Source organism: Perissodus microlepis, chromosome 23, assembly GCF_051167445.1.
Source record: "Perissodus microlepis isolate ML-2025 ecotype Zambia chromosome 23, ASM5116744v1, whole genome shotgun sequence".
In the NCBI taxonomy this organism is placed as follows: domain Eukaryota; kingdom Metazoa; phylum Chordata; class Actinopteri; order Cichliformes; family Cichlidae; genus Perissodus; species Perissodus microlepis.
The window spans coordinates 4,248,598-4,271,513 of record NC_140482.1 but is presented as its reverse complement, the minus strand read 5'-3'; the positions used below and the strand labels follow the sequence as shown (position 1 = coordinate 4,271,513).

Here is a 22,916-nt window from a genome sequence, read left to right as displayed (position 1 = left end):
TGTTTTGATCATCCTCATGTTCATTTCCAACATGATATTCTTATTCTTGGACTCTACTAGAGTAGCTTTGCATGCTTCTTTATCTTAAACGAAGCTCCTCTTTTTCTCCTCTGCCTGAAAAACAGGGGTTGTGGCTTTAAGCTAACTTTACTCTTATTGGTTGATATTAAAAAGACTTGCTATTAATGATCAAGGCTTTTTTAATATCATGGATCGGGTGTTCTTTTTCTTCATGCTTTTTTCTGGGGTCTATGATGGATATTTTTGCATAAATTAAGATCTGATTAAAAATATTAGTCTCACACGTTGCATTAATTTCATTCAAAAGTGAGTCAGGTAGGTGTTAAGTAGAAATACAGCAGAATAGTGAAATTAATCTTGCATTTATCGTCTAATCTTGATCACATGTTCAGCGCTCGTAAAAATATATTTGGAAAACAAAAATATTTGTGCTTATTATTTAGTTTATTTATTACAGAGGAAAAAAACATGACACTCTTCCTCACCACTTCCATTCAACCTCTTTCCTCAGGACTCATTTTAAGCTGCGTACAGAAGGATTCAATCAGTCTGCAGAACACACACATGCATCTGCTTCAGTGGCAATGAATGAAAACATCTGGCTGTGTTATCATGCATACTGAAATAGGAAAATAAAGTAAGATGAATGAGTTGAGCGCTCTGAGCTGGATGTCTTTCTGAAGTACAACTCTCCTGCCTCTGAGCTTCATGTGAAATGTCTTTACTTGCTCAAATTTAATCTCGTAAAAGTCGATCAGAAAACTTATGAAAGCGTGTCTAACTTCCTGGGTTCTAACTCATTTTAGATATTTGTTTCTATGTGCTGCGTGTGTTATTTGTTATTCAGATGTGAAGTTTAAAAAGGTTTAGCTGAGTCTTCATTTAATAAATGTTATTTCTGGGGTTTTGTTTTGCTTGCTAATCGTCGATACTGTGACGGTGTGTCACTGTACAGATCCTCCAGGGAAAATGTTTTTGTTTTTTCACATTTTGACTGTTGTGATTCATTATTTCCACCTTTCAATCTTTCCCGTTTCATTATCTAACACACACATTATTCTCTCCCACTGCGCTCCGACTTTTTAATTCTTTCAAAAAAACATTTGATCTGCACAGTACTGCCGAAGTGCAGCGATACATTGTGAAGTGCACATTTCCATTTCTCATACAGTACCGAGCAAAAGTCTTGAACCACCCCCTTATTTTTTCATGTTTTGCCAGGTCAGTCTGTGTTAACGGTGTTATTAACTGCATTCTTCAACTAAAGAAGTGAGAACAAATGATGTGGGGTCTTGTTTTTTTGCAATAGGCTGCAAGTAAATGTGTAAAGATACAATTTCAAATTGGTTCTTTGTTAAGTTTTCTGGTCCTTTCCGTGACTTAGGTGTCTGTTTATGTTTGAATGTTTCAGAGATTAGTGTGAAGGGTCTTAACAGAGAAAAACTGGTCAAATACAAGCCCTGGATTAAAAATCAGAAACACTTTAAAAAGCCTGGAGAGCTATTCCTTAATACCACTTTAAAGATTACAGGGAAGTCCGGATCCCTGGAAGCAAATGAGGGATGGCTCAAGACTTTTGCACAGTGCTGTACATGTCATGTTCCCTGTTTTATAGCTCAGCTCAAACTGACACGTTCTCACTAACTGCTTCTCATTTTCTCCACAGTAAACTTTGACCACTTCCAGATACTGCGGGCCATCGGGAAAGGAAGCTTTGGAAAGGTAATGCGGCCTCCATTTTTCACGCGACTTGTATATTGTTTGCCCTTAATTACCCACCACAGTCGTCATCTCTAAAGAATCGGTGCAAGCGAAGCGAAATGTGCTGGGATTACACTTTAGTTCTCGTGTGCTGCTGTTATTTAATAACAGTTATAAATGCAGCTTATGTAATTATTTCTATAAAGTCAGTTAGAGGAGAGCCGATTTATATTTCATCTCACTCAATCTAGGTGGGAATTTTGACCCCACGTCTCAATTTAATTACACAGCAGCAAAATTCTGCGGCTCTATTTGTCATCGCGCTCAACGGTTGGGCTGAAGGCAGGAGGAGAACTTGGTGTGTGTGTGTGTGTGTGTGTGTGCGCTGCATTTTGTGAGACCAAATTACCCACAGCTCTTTTCAACCTTGTCACAGGTGCCAAAATCACCGCTGGTGGCCATTGTTGATAAAACCGTCATTTTGGATTAACTGTTGTTTACATTCATCCTAAAGCTGACGTTAAAGTTGCTGCCGACGCCATTTTTAAAGTGGTACACAATCTGCAGACTCTCTCACCGGATGCTCCTAATTTTATTCTTGGTGATTTTAACAATGTAATCTTAAGAAATCACTGAACAATTTCTTTCAATATGTCACTTGTCCTACAAGGAATAACAAAACGCTGGATTTGTGTTATGGACCGATTAAGGGGGCATATAAGTCTGTGGCCGGACCTGCGCTAGGTTCTTCGGATCACAATGTTATTCATCTCCTCCCTGCTTACAGATCTGTGATTAGGAGGGAGAAGGCCTGTGTGAAGCGGACTAATGTCTGGACAAAAGACAGTTGTGTTGCCCTTCAGGGGTGTTTTGATTGCACTGACTGGTCCTTGTTTCAAGAGAGCACTTCTGATTTGGATGAACTCACTGATGTGGTGTGTAGCTACATCTCTTTTTGCAAAGACTCTGTGGTTCCAGTCAGAGAATTTAAGACTTTCCCTAATAACAAACCGTGGCTCTCTAAAGATATTAAGGATCTGATTCTTAAAAGGAAAATTGCTTTTAACGAGGGAGACGTTCCCACTATGAGAATATTGAGGAAGGAGGTGAGGGCTGCAATAAAGATCGCCAAGATGAGGTACAGAAATAAGATTGAGGCAGAACTCAGCAGTAACAACCTCCAAAGAGCTTGGCTTGGTATGAAAACAATGGCAGGGCTACACACGAAAGGTAAAAGTAGCATTACCTTAGAAGGGTTTACCTCTGACAAACATCTGGCAGACAGTCTTAACAGTTTTTACCTTCGTTTTGAGAACTTTGACTGTTCTAGGCAGACCAGCACACTGAGGGAAAAGACTATCACTCCCCCATCAATTTGTATTGATGAGACGGGGGTAGCTAATCTTTTTAGACACACCAAAAGCAAGAGTCCTGGACCTGACAACATCTGTGGACAGGTACTGAGAACTTGTGCTGATCAGCTGAGTGGGATTTTTCACTATATCTTCTCACTTTCTTTAGAGCTACAGACGGTACCTAAGATTGGGAAACAAGCTGTCATTGTTCCTGTTGCTAAGGGCAGTTCTCCTAAGGTGCTGAATGATTTTAGGCCTGTGGCTCTGACTTCTTTAGTGATGAAGACATTTGAGAAGATAATTAAGAAGGAGATTTTAATGCAGGTTGAACACCATCTTGACCCCTTCCAGTTCGCCTATAGAGCAGGGAGAGGTGTGGAGGATGCTGCTGTCACACTCCTGCATCTTTTGTATAAGCATCTTGAGGCCCCCCACACCCATGCAAGATTATTATTTGCTGACTTTTCATCTGCATTTAATACAATTCAACCCTTCTTACTTGCTGGCAGGCTTTACAATCATTTCAAGCTTGACACTAGTCTGGTCGGCTGGGTGACAGACTTTCTGATCAATGGGTCACAATGTGTGAGGGTGAATCATGTATTTTCTGATGTGCTCTCCTCCTCTACTGGATCACCCCAGGGTTGCTGCCTCTCTCCCCTTCTGTTCATTCTGTACACAAATGAGTGTTGCAGCAAATTCACGAACAGACACATCCTGAAGTTTGCTGACGACACAGTAATCGTCAGTCTTCTAGTGGGGGACGAGTCAGGCCATGGACAGGTTGTAGATGATTTTGTGAATTGGTGTGATGAGTCCTTCCTTTCACTTAATGTGTCAAAAACTAAAGACATGATTATTGATTTTAGGAAGTCCTCTTATAGCTCATCACCTACTATCATTAAAACTGCCGATATTGGGATCGTTGAGAGTTATAAATATCTAGGTGTGGTACTTGACCATAAACTGTGTTTTGAATCTCATGCTGATGCCACTACTAAAACAGTTCAACAAAGACTGTTCTTTTTAAGGAAAATGAGATCTTTTAATGTCTCATCTGAGATGTTGTCCTTGTTTTATAGAAGTTTTATCGAATCTGTGATGTCCTTTTGTATCGCTGCCTGGTTTGGTAACCTGACGGTGAAGAATAAGAATCGGTTGGGACTTCTGGTAAAAACTGCTTGCAAAATTTCAGGGCGCTGGCAAGATGGACTTTTGGCCATTTACAATAGAAATGTGCTTAGAAAGGCTCATTCTATTATTAATTGTGTGAACCATCCACTTCACAGTGAGTTTGAGTTGTTGCCTTCCGGCCGCCGTTTTAGAGTACCTGTGAGGAGGACTAAAAGACTCCAGGTCTCTTTTATCCCTACTGCGTCTTGTCTCCTAAATGGCAAATAACTGTCCTTGAACTTTCTATCATTATTATTGTCATTATTATTTTATTGTATTGTTCTGTTTATTTTTATCCTCCTGCTGCTAAACTAATTTCCCCTTGTGGGACAATAAAGAAATTGAATTGAATTGAATTGAATTGGAGACTGACTAGACCACTGCGTGATCTTATAGCACTTCTCCATTAGTACATACTCAGATCAGCTTGCTGTGACTCAACTCATTTTCCATTACAATCAAGTACCACCTAATGTGCGTGGGGTCATTACAGCAAAGCGGCCCGATGTCCATGTTGTCATTTATAAGCAACACGAATGCCACAACAAAGGAAGACGTCGCAGCGATGATGTATCTGTGGCTTTTTGTCACACTTGGAAACCACGGTGTTGTGCAGCTATTTGCCTTGTTGCAGGGTTTTAAAAAAACTGCAGTTTTCATTTTAGTGAAAGACACCGTCTCATGACTCATTGAGTGCCGCGACTGACAAGCCAATCCGTGGCATGCAGTCTGACGATGTCACATTTCCTGACTGCTTGGAACCCCGACTAAGTCGTCCTGTAGCCCACATCATAATGTTTCCATCTCTCTGCTTGACTGCGGGGATGCTATTTTTTGCATCACACTCCTATTTCAAAAGGTCAGTTAAAGCCACATAATTGGAATTTCGTTTCATCTCCCCACAGCACTTTCTCCAAAGTCTTCCCTGAATCATTTAGATGTTCACTGGCACTTGAGATGGGCCTATACATGTTTCTCCTTGAGCAGGTGGACCTTGGAAGTGCCGCAAGATTTTAGTCTGTTAAAAAAAACAGCTTAATTTTGTTATTTGTTTATGTCATGATTGCTGATATATTGATAGCAGTGATTGTAGGATAGAGATGTATGTACTGCAGTTATGTGTTAAACAATTCTCAAATCTCATATGTCTCATAACTTTTGAATTTTCTAACTCAGTCACAGAATTTGACTTTTACAACATGCAATTAGTTTTTTGTTATTTTAACCGGTCCCACTCAAACAGGACTATAAGACCCTCTGTGTGTTTACACAGTTTGTTCTGTGATTGCATCTTCTTGCTTCTTCTTGCTCCTAGCCTTTTTCTCTGAGTCAGAGAGACTGAGGTAGCTACCCTATGTTAGCCTAGCTTTCTATCACTGATGCTCTGTATGTATGCTGCTGCCTCTCGTCTCATGTTACTTAAAAAATTAACCCCACAGCTTCAATAACCTTATCTGAAAATCTCTCAGTGAAAGTTACGGTTGTAGGTTTGGAAACATTTTGGGGTAGCCAGTGTTAAATAGAGACAGTGCCACATTCTTTATCTAGTCATTGTAATGAAAGAAGCACATTTAAAAACTATATGAGAGTTTGCTTTTAACAAGCATGTAATGACTCTACTTAATTTAGGTAGTCTTAGGGAGTCAAACTGAAGGTAGCATTTTGTGGATGTTTTCCCTGCTGCCCGATCCCATCAGTCTCTTAAAGCATCATTTTTTATGCGCCCTGGTGTGACAGTGGTTTCATGGCGCTACAGGTTACCTGAGCACATCAGGTATATTACGGTTGAAAACGAGTGCCCGGCCTTCCAGTGGCTGGTCGACCCCTCGTGCACAGCTCAGGAGTCTAAACGACCCAGGGTCCCTGAGCAGTTATGGACATGTGTGTTTTTGGTGTGCTGTCCCTCGTTCTCCCTGCTTGCAGGTATATCTGTGTGTGTGTGTGTGTGTGTGTGTGTGTGTGGATGCCGGTGTTTCTGAGAGCACCTGTTTACAGGCACCTTCAGGCCTGGTGGGTGTGGCCCTGCCAGGTGGTTGGCCACACCTGAAGACCATCACACAGCTGATCAAGCCTTGTCGGAGGAGCTACTTAAGAATGCGGTGGCGCTCTCTCTGACGCTGGATCATTGCGTGACTTCACGTTAGTCTCTCGGCCAGTCAGTACGGATAGTCTGCCGCATTGTATGTGTCTTACGGCTGCCTGTTTGTTATCTCCCCAGGAGAAGCGTGGAGACGAGAGGGCAGCGAGCACGGGGTGCTCAGACACTGAGGAGCGGAGACAAGGAACACTAGCACTGGGAAGAGGACATTTCACGGGAGTCGGGAACGCACTGCGGATTTATTGTTATTTTCCATTCACTGTAAATAAACGCACTGCTTGCATTCAGAGCTCCGTGCCTGGCTCCTCCTTCCTCACATCCCCACGGTTGACGCTGGCCAACCGTGACAAATACCTTTTCTTAGATTCATTATTAGTTCAACATTGACAAATAGTAGTTGGCTAATATCAGGAGCCAAAAAGAAAACAAAAAACAAACTAAATAAATATTTCAGATGCTGAAAATAAATTATTACGGTTGTTTAAATTTACTGTCCGCAAGTTAGGTGTAATACATGTAGTCAATCTAATGAATCAATATTACATGTAAAACGTACAGAACTGAAAATAAAACTAAAATATAACGGTAAATGAACTGGTTCTTGTATAAAACTTTTCTACTCTCTACAACTTGCCTCATTCATGCACTCACTTTTTTCTATGCTTTTTCTCTGTAAGTGCTTTCTATCTAACAGTAATACGCATTCATCCTCCCGATGGATGCATCGGAGAGCAACTTGGGGTTGGTGTCTTGCCCAAGGATATTTGGCATGCAGGCTGGAGCAGGCGGGGATTGAACCAGCAACTTTCTGATTAGTAGGTTTCCTACCTGAGCTACAGAAACCCCAATTTGTGGTGTTCTGGAAACAACACGTTCTCATCCCAACAGGTAACGATGCTATGTGACAAATCATCGGTATGTGTAAATGTGTTTTTTGTTCTAATCATGAATCGCTTTGTAAAACAAGACCTGATAGGGTTAAGGTTAAAGTTATGGTTAGAGTTAATGTTAGGGATAGGGCTGGAATGGACGGCTGGAGCCTCTCCTCCAAGTGTGTGTTACTGCCGCGAACAGCATTCTGTTGTATTCTGTTGTATGCTTTTCTCTGTAAGCGCTTCGAGCCTGTACTTTTTTGCTTTAACTGAGTAATGAAGTTGAATCAGTACTTTAACTTTCACTGGAACAATAGTATTTTTACTTCTACTTAAGTAGAGAATGTCTGATCTTTTGCCAACTCTGGCTGTCTCTCAGTCTTGGAATACCCACTTGTTGTCCAGCGGTGTCCTGGGAATATGGGAACTAGACAGACTGGGGAAACAATGGGAGGAGACACAAAGATGGAATCACTTTTACCATCTTTTATGTATTTGCTGGTCGTCTTATTTCTTCTATTTTGCAAGCACAGTGTTGCAATCATTGTCTTTGTGGTACAATGACACAGGTAGAATGCAGGTGTTTTCATGTAACATGATGCCAGAAAGATGAGTAATGTGTTTTGAAGAGAAGATAAAACATCATGTTTGAACAAAGATCAGCAGCAGACACGTCTGTGTGTGAGTTATTCAGGTTCAGGAAGAAGGTAATATGTCTGCAGAATTTGTAATTCTTATGAAGATATTGCTTGTACAATAAACAAAATCCCTTTAACTTCTTCTGGAGAGTGTCTTTATATATTTAGCCATTTTGGGGCGATCCTTTATTTAGTAGTAACCCTAGTCGGGGATATATATCAGAGTTTACTTTCAGATATGAGCATTGTGCTACCTGTGGATGAATGAATTATTTATTTATTTATTTATTTTTTGAAAGACGGGCTCATGTAAAATATCTGAAAGTATGACAAAGCTCTCCTGTTACACTTTATGGACACCTGAGCTTCATGTCAGATTATAATATTATTCTATGCCATGTTAGACCCTTAATTAAAGATTGTGAATTATTATGTAGTTTTAGTTTGCATTATTCTCCTGAATTAGAAGAAGGTGATAACTATTTCATTTGTTAAGCTGATTTGCATTACATTAGACTGCTGGTTTATTGTGAATGAATGATATTGTTTTATGATGCATTATACTGCTGAGTTATGAGAAATACTGTTTGCAGAAAGTCATCGCCTTATTTGTCTGATTAGAAGAGAACAGAACATACTGGAGTTTTCTGCCCCATCTCAGCAGGAGCAGATAAACAGGGAGCCAAGGTTGTAGCTTAGGCACTGTGTGAGAGAAAGAATGTGAATGTTTAGGCTTTCATGATTAGGTGGGGGCCACTAGAGGCTATAAGAGTTTGATCAATGCTCCACCATTTTGAGATCTGATGCTGTCTGCGTACGGTGTCCATCTCCCACGCGTGTGATCATTAAAATCATCGTTTGACTCAACCCGGCCAGACCAGTGTTGTTATTGTGGTTTTTCCTCTTGTATCCATCCCCAATATTTGAATCCGTAACAGTTTTGGGGGCTCGTCCTGTGGTATTGGGGTGGAATTTTGGAGGTTTGGACGGTCCGAGGTTGTCGAACGGACAGGCACGAGCCAGTGGTCTGACGTGAGTGGGCATAAGCCGGCTTATACAAAGGTAAGGCACTACCTGTTGAATTATTTCCAAAGTGTGCTAAATTGGACATGAAAAAATTGAAGTCTACTCACTGAAAGTACTGGTAAATGTCTGTTTTAATTTTGATGAAAAAATCTCATGAGTTGAAGCAGTTAGAGTCTGCTGAGAAATAAATGCAGTTAGAGTCTGCTGAGAAATAAATGCAGTTAGAGTCTGCTGAGAAATAAATGCAGTTAGAGTCTGCTGAGAAATAAATGCAGTTAGAGTCTGCTGAGAAATAAATGCAGTTAGAGTCTGCTGAGAAATAAATGCAGTTAGAGTCTGCTGAGAAATAAATGCAGTTAGAGTCTGCTGAGAAATAAATGCAGTTAGAGTCTGCTAAGAAATAAATGCAGTTAGAGTCTGCTGAGAAATAAATGCAGTTAGAGTCTGCTGAGAAATAAATGCAGTTAGAGTCTGCTAAGAAATAAATGCAGTTAGAGTCTGCTAAGAAATTGGGTTGCAGTCCCAAGTAGTTGGATAGGGAATTGGTCATTTTGTGGGTTGGAGTCCCAATTGACCACTAGGTTGCACCTGCCTCAGTCATACTCTTGTTTTGGGGGGTTGACTGTTGTTTTAAAGTGTTATAAATTATTATAGGACGGCAGTTGGAGTCTGCTAGGAAGCGCAGTGCTCAGAGGTAACGCTTGCCAAGGTCGGGGACGCCTAGGCCTTGTCCTCTTTGAGGGATAGTCAGTTGGTCACTGTGGAGCTTGGGGCACTCCAGAATAACTAGTGGTTGCACCACTCACCGTTTGGAACGGTGTCTGCGCTTTTTTGGACACTGTTAAATTGAGTTAGGGACTTTAGAGATGAGGCCAGATACAGTTAGAGGCAGATACTGGTTAATTGATCACAAAAAAGTTGGACTTTCTTCGGTTGGACCCGTTAACTTAAATTTGTCAAAATTGTGTAGGCGCTAAATCTGCCAGGCCTGACAGTGGTTGTAAATATAAGACGTCTTTGTAATATAAAATAATAGAGCTGTGTGTGAGACGAGGCTGTGTGTGACGAGAGCGCGCTGCAGCGCTGCGAGCTATTTTTAGACGGTGTGTGAACATGCAAATGAGGTGGCTGCTGTGAAGCGCACAGAGGACTTCTGCTTCCTGTTTAGCGTGTTTTTTGAGTGTTATAATTATGATTTGCAAATACTGTTAAAGACTTGTAAATAAGACGCTGATTTTGCTGATTATAATATTACAAATAAGGTTTTGAATGACTAGGGTGAATGTTTGATGTTTGGCTGGGTTTTGATATAGAAAAGACAAATCGTGCATGATTTAGACCGACACTTCAGTCGGCAGAGTAAGACTGAGTGATAAATACAGCTGTGATTTGTTTCAGTTTTATGGTGTGAAGCAGGATTTATACGATTTTTAAAGTGACTCTTGGTTCAGCCCAATAATATAAGCGGTTACATTTGATTTACTGTTGGTTTGATCATAATATAGGGTGTGATCAAGCACGAATTTCAGCTGTGTGTGTGACAGGAACTCTGCATGCCCATAAAAGGCAACGGCCAGACTGTGAGAAGTATGCATGGTTTTCAGAAAAGAAATAGTAAGTGAATGTTTTCAGAAAAGTAATACTAAGTAAATGTTTTAGTGTGTTAATACAGGTGGATTTCTCCCAACCTGGAAACCTGAGTACAGCGGCAAAAGCATAAACAGAATTGGGACGACAGACAGGCCAAGCTTTGGCTCAAAAGTTTACAGCTTGACCCCAACTTTGTCCCCACCCTGAAAAGAAACTTAAAGGACATCTTCTCCTCCAGTTATCGGTTACCATCACTGGAAATTTGCAGGCAAGTTTTTGACTGAATTGTTATTGGCACCATGTGTCCCTGAATCTCACAAGCAAGCTCTAACTCCTGGCTGAAGACATGGAAAGCTGTTATTTAAGGTGGGGAATCAAAATTTGGGAAACAAAATAAAAACACACACACAACCAGAGAAATGTATGAGAAAGGCACGTGTTAGAGAAATGCCTCGTTTGAGAAAAAGTTAAATTAACCCACCTACAAACGCACACACACGCAATGAAGAAACAGCTTACATTCATGAACACGTGAAGATTTTCCAGCAAGGTTAAAGCAGCGAAACTTAACATACACCTGTTGTTGAATGATAAAGTTTATCCACTACTAACAAATAAACTCTCTGGGTTGCAGGACAACAACTTAACTTCAAAAAAAAAGACACTGGTCTGACCAACCAGTGATGACACGACAAATTTAGTGGTTAGAAGATTCAAATTGTGACATGTTTTCTGCTGATTGATTAATACAAGTGATTACTGAATGAAAGAAAATTCTTTTTTGGGCTTTTAAACATGATCTTAACAATTTTAACATGTACCTGTGTTGTCCTGTCAGCTTGGTGGGTTATGAGTTGATTATATGGTGGACACTGTACTGCTGAACAACAAACAATTATATTGCCATCACTGTTATAATCTTACAGTGACACAAAGTCTCAGATTTAGTTATTCTGAAAATAAGTTAATCAGACCAACTTTTATTTTCAAACACAACAAAGTATAACAGCCAACATACATAACTTTGAGAAAGAAAAAAAAAAAAAAAGGGGGAGAGAAGGCTGACACAGGGCCTGGCCCCGTTGTTTCTCCCCTCTCTGAATAACACAGCCAACACAACATCATTTTCCTGTTCGTCTGTTTTTGTTTTGTTTTTGTTTTTTCTCTTTATGCTTGATTACAGGCTGCTTTGCCGAGGCTGACCTGGACTCCTGCTCTCCCCTCTACCATCTTTGCTCTCTCCTCTACCATCTTTGATGTGACCCTGACCAAATGCTACAGCAGCTGGACCCACAACAACAACCTGAAAATGTCAACAGAGCTGCAGGAAAACGATCTCATGCAGCTGAGACGGAGAGCATTAAATCCAAGGCCCGTTTCACTACACGGGGGAGATTTCCAGACAGCTTCAGCTAACAGAGCTCTGACGAGACGCCCATTAAGCCCAGAGGAAAAGTGAGGCCGAGCAAAAGAATGCTGACCTTAACAACTCTGCATTAAAACTGTGCAGGACAGTGACGGACCAACACGGATGATCGGGCAGCAAAAAGGGCGTGCCAGAGACAGGAGGAGTAACTGAGGTCAGGAGGCACCTCAGAATGGACAAAAGCACAAGAAGAAAATAAGCTGAAGGCACAGGTGTCGGGGCTCGGCCAGGAGCTGACCTCTGAGAAGAGCCGGACAGCAGAGCTGCAGAAGGCCGTGGAGCAAAGCAAGGAAAACATCAATAAACTTTAATCTGACGTGTACGGAAAAGACTCTGAGGTTTCTGCCCTCAGTAAGAGCTCAAGGCATCAGAGCAAAAACTGAGCATGGCTCAGGAGGAGCTGGCTGCTAATCGAACCCATCAGTCAGGCTTAGAGTCCCAGACACAGGACTTGAAACCAGGCTGGAGCTTGCTGGAGCAGGAGGTCGCCAAACCTGACAAGAAGCTCCTACAGCAGGAGCAAGCCCTGAAGGAGCTACAGAAGCAAAAGGGTCAAGTTAAGGAGGAGCTGGACAAGGAGAAGATGCAGGACACTGGAGAAAAGGACTGCCTCAATTGGGGCCAGAACCAGTATGGACAGAACTTTGAGCAGCAGCACCAATGGATGCAAACAGACTGAAATGGAGGAGGGCAGGACCCCAGGGCACGCCTCAGGCCGTGGTTTACCCAGAACACCAGAACAGGAAAGTGATGAACACAAACACACACAAACACACACACATCTACATGCACTGACTCAGAATGAAGAGAAACACACATATGAACACATATGCACTCGTTGATTCACTGCACACACACACACACACGCGCTGAGTCAATTGAGTGAGAAATGACACACACACATGCACACGCTTGTGCAATGAAGAGTGATACACACACACGCTGCTGCAATGAAGAATGCTTTACTAACAAATGCTTATGCTGACACGCAAAATGCTGCACACAAACATCCAAATACAGAATCTGTTACAACAACAAGAAGCCATTGATTGTTTATTGGTTAAATGCATTTCATGTCACCCAGAGGGCGTTTGTGTAGATTTAGGGGACAGGGTCTAAGGCAGTTTGGTTATGAAAACAATGTCTGTGCGTGATGTCTGTTTATGGCTCAAGGCCTCGACTGAATTGTTTACTGTGCTTCACACAGCCTGATAAGGAGCAGCGGTACAGAGTGAAAATGATGAATTAACGGAGTGAGATTTATATCGGAGCGCCACATTTTTTGTGATTGAGACTTAATTGAAGGAGGAACACACTGAAAAAAAAAAAATAAATAAATAAAATCCAACAACTCAATTTGTTCTCATTGAGATGACACGATACAATCTAATAAGAGTGGTTAGCTGCTGAACTCACGGAATTCACAACACCGCATAAGATTTCAAACTACAGGAAAATCACTGGAGTTATAAGAGGCAGACAGCGACACACACACCACATGCATGCTATTGCTATTTATTGTGGATTAACCTGTCAAGGACAAGAACAAAATAATTCTGCATCAAATACAGGAAATCATAGCTTTCCTGTATTTCCTACATTGTTGGCATGCTGGTTGGTGCTGTTGCTCCACAGTAAGAAGGTCCTGGGTGCAAATCCACAGTCTGGCTAGTTTGCAGTGGTTTCTCTCTGGGTGTTCTGGTTTCCTGCCACAGTGAAAAGTCATGCAGCTATTAGAGCTAGGTTAATTGATGATTCTAAATTATCCATGAATGTGAGTGTGAATGGCTGTTTGTTTCTATCTGATAGACTGGTCAGCTGTCCGGGGTGTACCCTGCCTGATAACCTATCACTTTAGGGTTATTTCCCGGCCCTGCTGCAACCAGGATAAAGATAGGAGGATGGTAGTTGTTGTAGACCCATTCAATTTTTATGGTAACCAGGATCTAGACTTTGTTGAACCGCATGCAATATGAAGACAACATGTAGTATTTAAGTGACCAAGTAGAATTTGAATAAAAGTTATTGAATAGTGTTGAAATAAACTGACAGAATTGAAGGATCAAAATATTCCAGGATCTCAACTTACTCCATCTGAACATGTTTCAATCGTGTTTTATGAACACAAAATGCAGGTTTACTGAATATGAAAAGGTTGTGTTGATTTAACTCAGTTGTTTAAGTTTCTGTCGGAGCAAAACATTTGTGTGCAACCAGTGTCCACTATTGAATCAAGTAAATCCAACACGTTTTTTGTCAGGGCAAAAAGGAGTTACGGTCCCTGTATTCCTACACAATATTGTCCCAGGAGGGAGAAAAACCTTCTGGCGAAGTTTTGGTTGATTTTTGGGTTTTGCTTAACACTAGGTTGATTTCATCAGTGAGGTTTGGATTGTTTTCTTTCTCTAAGAGAGAGAAAGATGGTTTTATGCTTGGACATGTTTGCAATGGGCCCCAGTATTTGTTATTATATGAGTATTTTATTGGTTACGTTTGTTTTTGCTTTTGTTACAGTGCACTGAAATAAGAACATCTGAGAGGTGTGATCCACCGGTGGCGATATTTTGGTATTTTGTGAGTTCCTGATTTAACAAATCAGCTCTTTAATCCAGGCCTGAGAGATTGAACTTTAAAGCGCTATAAAATATTCTTACTGAAGACAGTCGCAAAGTGTTTTTCTCCATGATTATAATGGGCTGGGGAGAAATTCACTTATATGGGACACTGATCACATGAGAAGTCCTGAGCCTAAAAGGATTGCAGCGAGTCAATCCAGTCAAAAAACAAGGAACTGTTTTCCTTTAAAATGATGACGTCATCTTGCTGGTGAGGGAGGCTTGAATAGGTTGCGCGTGAGACTCCATTATCAGCAACTTCTGGTATGAATGTGTGTGGATGTATGCATGTGGTTGGACTGTGATGGACTGACGACTAAAAGTTCTAATGGACTTGATACTGAGACAAAAACGGTGCCGACTTTAGGATTAGTAAATGTCCACAAACAATTCACCCAGCCTATAAAAAAAGGGTGGATGTTTTGTCTTGCTTTGTTTTGTTTTTACAGGAACAGAAGGATGACAGAGACTAAAGGGGGAGGCTGTAGCTTCACATGAGCGTGAACTGCAGACTTAACCCTTTGGTGGCTAATTTTGAGTTACTGATGTTTGCATTAAGAAAATTGTGTTTTAGTAGCTGTGTTTCGATTAATGTATCACATTATATTGTTGGGAAGGTTAAATGCTAAATTGAAGAAAAGGTTTGATTTCACTCATGACTGAACATGTTATTATTAACCATAGCAGCCCACTGTAAAAAGTCAATTAACTTTTATAGAGGAAAAAAAGAAAAGAAAAAAGCCAAAAAAAAAAAAAAAACCCACTCTATTGAGGTCTGTGAATAACAGGGGAATGATAGACTTGTCACATTCAAAATGGAGATATGTAAGGATAAACACTGGTCCCCATCTTTTAGGTCCTTTCATTGAAATAGTCAATAATTCAGAAAAGTAGAGATATAACCGACAGGGGCATGTGCTGAGAGGTGGTGCTGCACAGGAACAAGAGCAAAATAAAGAAAATTTTTGTGTTTAGCTTTGAGAAATTCAAATTAAAATGTACCATTACACTCAGAGGATCAATATGAAATCAAATATATGCTAATTTTGTATGAAGTACATGACTGGTGACTGTTCTGTCCTGGGCTTTTGTTTTTACAGCACCCACTTGACCACACCAACAGTTTCTCGCCACCAAAAGGGGGTACTTGCAAAGAATAGGGAGGAATATCATCAAAACTGGGAAAGGTAAGCCCCAAAAAAGGGGGTGATAACACCATAACTTTCACTTATGGTCAAATTCTCAAAATTTGACCCCCGGCTTGAAAAATTCTTCAAAACATTTAGAGACGGAGTGGAGTTTTAGATAAATATAATGTGCCAAACCACATGCGGATGGAGAGTTGGAATCGATACCATGGTGAAATAACACGCAGGAAAATATTGACCATGTCGATTATGTTTATTCAAGTGTGCAGAGATTGGCTAATCTGACCAGGAAATGTTATAAAATGAATTGTCGGAACAGTCAGCGTTAAAGTCACCTTTGACAGTCCAGAGCAAGGTTATTATCGTTCATAATTCGGTCTAAACTGCTGCAAGTGAATTGGAAACAAAATTTGAATGAATTTAGGACACTTCATACTTATAACACAAGTGATGGTAAGCCATAACTTGATTAGGTAAAGCTATTAAGATAATTGTGAGCTGCCTTGACACAAAGAAAGTGAAGTCCTTCACCCTGAAAGGATGGAATGATGCTCTGCCTCTGTAGTCAAGTTCAGACATAGGCCTTAAGCAATCATGAGCCACTAATAAGCATGACAGAATTAATAAGCTTAAATAAAGCACATTGGGTGAGCAACCCTGACAAAAGAAAATCTATGAGCACGCAATGAAGTGGATTTGTTAGAGCCCGTTTAACATCTGTCTTTCAGAAAGATAAATAAATAAATTGATTTGCATTAACAGACACACATTAAAAAAAAAAAAAAAAAATCCCATTTGACACTGATCAATCCCTGTTCAAATAGAGTACATGTAAACGAAATATCGAAAACTAGAAGTGAAAAGAAAAAAAACATTTTCATTAACAGAAATAAAAATAAGAACAAAAAAGGAAAACTAACTAAAACTGTAATGAGCGTTCACAAAACTAACTAAAATTAACTGAAGTTATAGCAAAGTGTGTTTAGTTTTCATTGAGGTGTGCGTGTCCTACCATAGTCAAGGGTGAAAATGAAGTTTAGTTTCCAGATTTTTTCTTGCCGTCTCATTATGCCAGCAGGTGGCAGCACGTTAGGCGAGTCGTCTGTGTTGCTGCTCCGTCCACGCGCAGAATCATGTCAGGAAAAGTCAGGAGAAAGCGCCAGAGTCCAATTTGGGATTACTTTGAATATGACTGTGTTTTGGATAAAGCAAGTGTCTTGTAGTGAAAAGAGACAAATTATGAGGGACACTTCTAAGGGGAAAAATCCCACTTTACAAACCTTAAAGTGCACTTGAGAAGCTCACACAAGAAGGCTGACCTGGCTTACCTTGAAAAGGTAAGGGGGAGCACACTCCCCCTCCTCAAAGAGCTCCCCCCACTCAACCCTCATCCCCAGAAAACAGAAGCTAACCCCATGCAAGGCAGCGTGATGCATCCCGAGACAACAGGACGGGGACATCTACATAACTGTGTGAGTCAATTGCCTTCAAAAAGTTTATCAATTCACTTGAACCAAAATTACGAACACCGGCGCTGCAAGAGTTTATAGTTTCAATACCCAAGGATAAGCAGAAGAGCATGACTGATATGATGAAACTGGGATTTTGTTACACTTAATTATTGCAAACACAACTAAAACTATAACTGAAACTGATCAAAACTAAACTGAAACTAAGGATTTTCAAAAAATAAAAACTAGACTGAACTAGCAAACAATTGGTAAAAACTAATTACAACTGATATAAAATTGAAAATCTGAAGTCGAAACTAAATCATAGTCAAAACTAATGAAAATTGCAAATCTATTAGAACCCTGATCCAGACTAAGATGGCATTGGACATCTTCAGGGCGGAAAAGGGTTGGTGTGACCAAGGTGTGGGTTGGCTTGGTGTATGTATATTTCGAGATGATATGGCTCTGGATGGACCAGTTACCAGGGCATGGAAGGAGGACTGACTTATTAAATGAGGAGAAGGAATTTTCTGGGATTGAAGATCCTCTGGGTGAGTGGTTGACTAAAAGCATGCATAACATAAAAGCTATTTTTCGTTATTGCTTGGTTATAGATTGATAATTGGCCACATTTACAGCTGTATTGACTTGTTGTGGACGTAGTCTACTTCATGTTTAAGCACTCTAATTAACAGATTGAAAATAGAGACATTGAAGGAAGAGTATGCAGCGCCACCCTGTCAGATGCCAGTGACGATGGGGCTCAGTGATGAATCAGGTGAGCTGGATTCATGGCTGAATCAAAACAAAGTTTCCCCTGCTGTGGTCAGTGAGGGAAAAACAGGGGGACATAAAATTAAAAGAGGCATGGATAAACGTTTATTTGTGAAGTTTGTAAACGGGATAAAAGGGGGTGTTTTACTGTTATTTTAGCATCAGCATTATTATTGCATCAGTATCATATAACAAGCATTGCATTAATGATTTATTGAAGCTTTTGACATTATATTAACATTTGTGTTCCGGTGATTGTCATAACCTCAGGTTAATCTTCTATTTACAGGTGTCAGGATAATCGTATGATCTTTCATTGCAGGTGTAACCATGATCATTTTTATACATATTGCAGTTTGTTGCTCATTATAGAGTTGTGCTCGAGTTAATAAGGGTTAAAAGCTACAGTCAGCGCGATGTCTGGCTGATCTATGGACTGGAGTGACTTTGAGCATAGAAGGCCGCACGCGCTTACACAACACAAATATCATGCTTTTCTTGGCTCCGGGCGGAGCCTACTGGAGCTACGACACTGGATAGGAGAAAGTCTGATACTTTCTGAGAGATGAGGTCACTGACCTTTTCTTTTAATTTTCTAGCTCCGTTGATTTGACACATTGGAATGTGTCAAAAAAGGGGGGGGAGTTGGGTTTTAACATCAAACAAGGGTTATATGAACATTTTTATGACTACATTTGTTTTAATAACTTAGGTATGGTAAAGCTTGGGCTAATAGTGACCCAAAAGGTTTCCGGACCTTTTTTAGAGAACCAGTGAGAAGCATAAATCATTTTTCCATGTTTAAGCATTAATCACTGAAATGAATTGAATAGTGTTTAGAAGATAAAATGCCTGTGTTCACGAGAAGCTGAGCACCACACTGGAGAGGAAACCGTGGGACAGTAGGCGGAAGGAAACACATGAGTGGTTTCAATAATTTTCTTACACACCTTGCAAATGTGCTTATAATGAGTTGGCACTTGGTCTTTTGAAGGTCATAAGCTTCGTCCGGCGTGATGGTCCGGACTGATATATTGCAGGTATTGACTTTGAGTGCAGAGGGCTAAATGCAAACACGCTTACACACACATAGGATATGATTAGAATAAGTCCCTGGGACATTCTGAATATTCTAAACCAATTCTGAATCACCAGAAGGTCAGTAGATAACAACAGTAGATTATTAGGGCTAGGCAGAGAGGTGTTTTGGTTTTCTGTCTCTTACAGAGAAAGGAACAGACACCAGACGAGGTCACAGATATACGAGGATCCTTCGCAGCAGAGGCAGACACAGTGACTGCCGAGACACCAACTGGGTCCAAGTGTCATGGTGTTTGGGCTCTGATAAGTCACCTCAAAAGGATGGATCCCATAAACACAGCAATAACCATGAATGGGTTGGCGGAGATCCAGGAACACCAGACCAACGAGGTTCGAGAGGCTCTTGGGCAAAAGGGGGACACGTTCCTGTTCCTTTTTCTGGGGAATACACGGGATACACAGGACCCGAGGATACAGATTGTTGTTTGACATCGGGGCAGAATAATCCCCTGATCTGTGCAACGACTGAAGGGTTGTCTAACCCCTGAGGTTGAAGGAAGAAGAGCAGTGGATCACCCAACTGGAAGACACTGGTGGCTGCAGCAATAAAATAAAGGCTAAAAGCTCCTCGGACAGAGGTTCTAGTCTGAGTACGTCTGAAGGGTATAAGGTAGCACCAAAATAAAGCTGTGGGAGAACTGGGGAGTGTCATCTGTACCTGCTACTGTTGGAATAATAGTTCTTCTTGCACCTGGACTGCGCAAACACAGAGGTCATCTCACATATGGTTCGCCCAACAGGGGGACAAAGGGCCTCAGGGGTAAGAAGAAATGAACCCGGCCGCATTGGACTACAGGGTGTAGGTGTGCTCTTTATTCTAAAGAGCACAAAAGGGGGAGTGTCAGATTATAATATTATTTTATGCCATGTTAGACCCTTAATTAAAGATGGTGAATTATTATGTAGTTTTAGTTTGCATTATTCTCCCGAAATAGAAGAAGGTGATAACTATTGCATTTGTTAAGCTGATTTGCATTACATTAGACTGCTGGTTTATTGTGAATGAATGATATTGTTTTATGATGCATTATACTGCTGAGTTATGAGAAATACTGTTTGCAGAAAGTCATCGCCTTATTTGTCTGATTAGAAGAGAACAGAACATACTGGAGTTTTCTGCCCCATCTCAGCAGGAGCAGATAAACAGGGAGCCAAGGTCGTAGCTTAGGCACTGTGTGAGAGAAAGAATGTGAATGTTTAGGCTTTTATGATTAGGTGGGGGCCACTAGAGGCTATAAGAGTTTGATCAATGCTCCACCATTTTGAGATCTGATGCTGTCTGCGTACGGTGTCCATCTCCCACGCGTGTGATCATTAAAATCATCGTTTGACTCAACCCGGCCGGACCAGTGTTGTTATTGTGGTTTTTCCTCTTGTATCCATCCCCAATATTTGAATCCGTAACACTCTCCTGTTACACTTTATGGACACCTGAGCTTCACCATGAGGGCCTGTCTTTATTCACTGAAATGCACTTTTATAATGAATTCACAGTAATCACTGACACCTTCAGAGCATTACATTCATTAAAGACGTCTTCTACACCTACTCTTCCAGACGACCGACACATACTTCAACCACTGCAGGTTAACCAGCCACTCATCAGTAAAGCAAAAACTAAATGTAAATGTCCTCATGTGGAAAAGACTGAAACACAACTCCCATATATCACTAATGTAACAGATCCATTTAGGGAGAGTGAGAACACTAGGCTGGATGTGTTTTAATGCAGGAACATTCATCATGTCTTGAGTTCAACAAATCATTTACATTTAATATGTGAGCTGGATGGTTGCACGATACAATATGATTGTCAACAATAACTGCAATGAACGCTGGTTTGAGGGCGGAGTCAAGGAGGCCATTTACGTGAAAAGGGAAAGACCCTCTCTGAATCGAGGAGGGGGCCTAAGGGTACATCTGTCACCATCTTACAATGCTGTGATTGCAGCTGTTCTCCAACTCTCTGTGAATGGTACTCAAGACCATTGATCAGTGGTTGTTGATCAATGGTCATGAGAATTTGCATAATCATGATTAAGGAACTGACCTCCCAGCCCATTGTTCCTTCAGTCGGCTGGTTTCTCTGACTGAAAACGCTACGTCCAGAAGAACAGAATCAACTTTTGGAGATTTACTTCCCTGGATGATTGAGCACGCATCAAGACCTTTTAATCAGGCCAACAAATATCTTGTACTCAATTTTAGCAGCAGCCATTGTGACACTGATGATAAAACTTGTGTAAAAGTGTGAAGCTGTAAAAAAGTAATGATAAAAAAGCATTTTTGTAGCTGAATGTTACTGGATAGCTGTTTCATCTGTAACACATCAAAATAACCTGCTAAGGTTTAATAGGCTATAAGGAACACACTCACTTCCTGAGCCCTGGGCAATAAGAGACGTTTTGTGTTTTATAATTTATTGATATGTTTGATCCTTTCTGACCTGCGTTAATGGAGCCATTAGAGCACCATGTCCGCTACAATAGTTCTGTAGTTTGATGCTTGAGTCATTGCAGACTTGTTGAAACTCCCTCACCCGTCAAAGCAGCGTCTTTGTTATTCGAGTCCAGCAGATGGCAGTGTTTCACTGTCTGACGGCTGTCTGAAGCTTCAGCTGGATTATCCGTTTGCTATGTTTGCCATGTTACAGTGGGGAGGAAAAACTCCCTTTTAACAGGAATATCTAGACATGAGTGATTACTGCAGTGGGGCACTATCTGTGCTATCTATAAGAAATGTTAGGAACAATAAAACTCTGAGGATCAGGGCTCCATTTCACTCCAGTGTTCAGTGGCATTTTAAGAGAGTGAATACCGACGCTAAATGTCTTTGTAAAGCAAAAGCACGTTGTTAGCCTTTACAGAGCAAAGCTATGGATCAATGTGCAGTGAAGAAAAATCGAGGTGGCCAGTCTGTCCTTTCCTAACCAATCACAGAGCTCCTTACATTGTTGCGCTGGAGAATAACTAAATATAATATAAATATAATATAAAGATGATATTGAAAATAATCTTTTGTAGAGTCACTACTTAGTGGGCAGAGGACAGTTATCACTTTGCTGGATGCTTTAAAGTCGCATGTTCTGTATTTGCTGTATGCAGATTAACAGGATATTAACAGATTAACAGCTTTCATTAGACTTCATATGATAATCAACAGTGAAGTGTTTCTCTTTCAGTGTTTATTCTTGCTCATTGAATGATCTCTGTTCAGATAATATGCTGCACTCATCTCATGTTTCTTTAAATACGGCATCACTTGTCCAGCTGTCAAACTCTGAAAGAGTTACAGTTTCACCACTGAGCACTTTGAACGGTTATTCTTTTATTTAAAAGTATTTATTTGAGCTGCATTATCATCAATACGACAAAAACAGTGACTTCAACAAAAATGTATCTAAAAATATTTAGGGGGAAATGTTCCTACACCCCTCATGTAAATGTTACACCTCCAAAAGGGAGAAATAATCAGAATAAGGCGTAATCATTATCTTGATAATAATGACCATGAAAATGAAACTAGGCCTACCTTTAGTTCAGCACACTCAGTGTTACATAAAGACATGCGAACATCCCATCATCCATTCTGGAGCCTACTTTTAAAAGAGCGAGCTGTTTATTCTGGCTGAGTAGCAAACAGAACCAACCATGAAAACCTAAACTGGGAAAACACTCGGAAACCTTGAACACTGGGAATATGGAGACACAGGGGGTAGGTGAACAGACACTCTGACAAAGGACAGAGGAAAACAGAGACAATATATATAAGACAAGAAGTAACACAGACACCCTTTTCGGTGACAAAAAAGAGAAAATATCCAGTGAAAGGCAGTTCTCTTGGAAAAACTGCCTTATTGATGTCAACGGTCAGAGAAAAATGTCTGATAGGAAGGCAACCGTAGCTCATACAACCATTTGTTCC

At 40.6% G+C, this 22,916-nt stretch overlaps 1 long non-coding RNA gene across 1 annotated transcript; it reads left to right on the top strand.

The window, feature by feature from the left end:
- The first annotated feature begins 404 nt into the window (after positions 1 to 404).
- Positions 405 to 11,342, top strand: LOC146360773 (uncharacterized). Its single transcript, XR_014799442.1, has 2 exons — positions 405 to 6,389; positions 6,469 to 11,342. It is a non-coding gene; the product is annotated as an uncharacterized LOC146360773 (long non-coding RNA).
- The last annotated feature ends 11,574 nt before the right edge of the window (positions 11,343 to 22,916 follow it).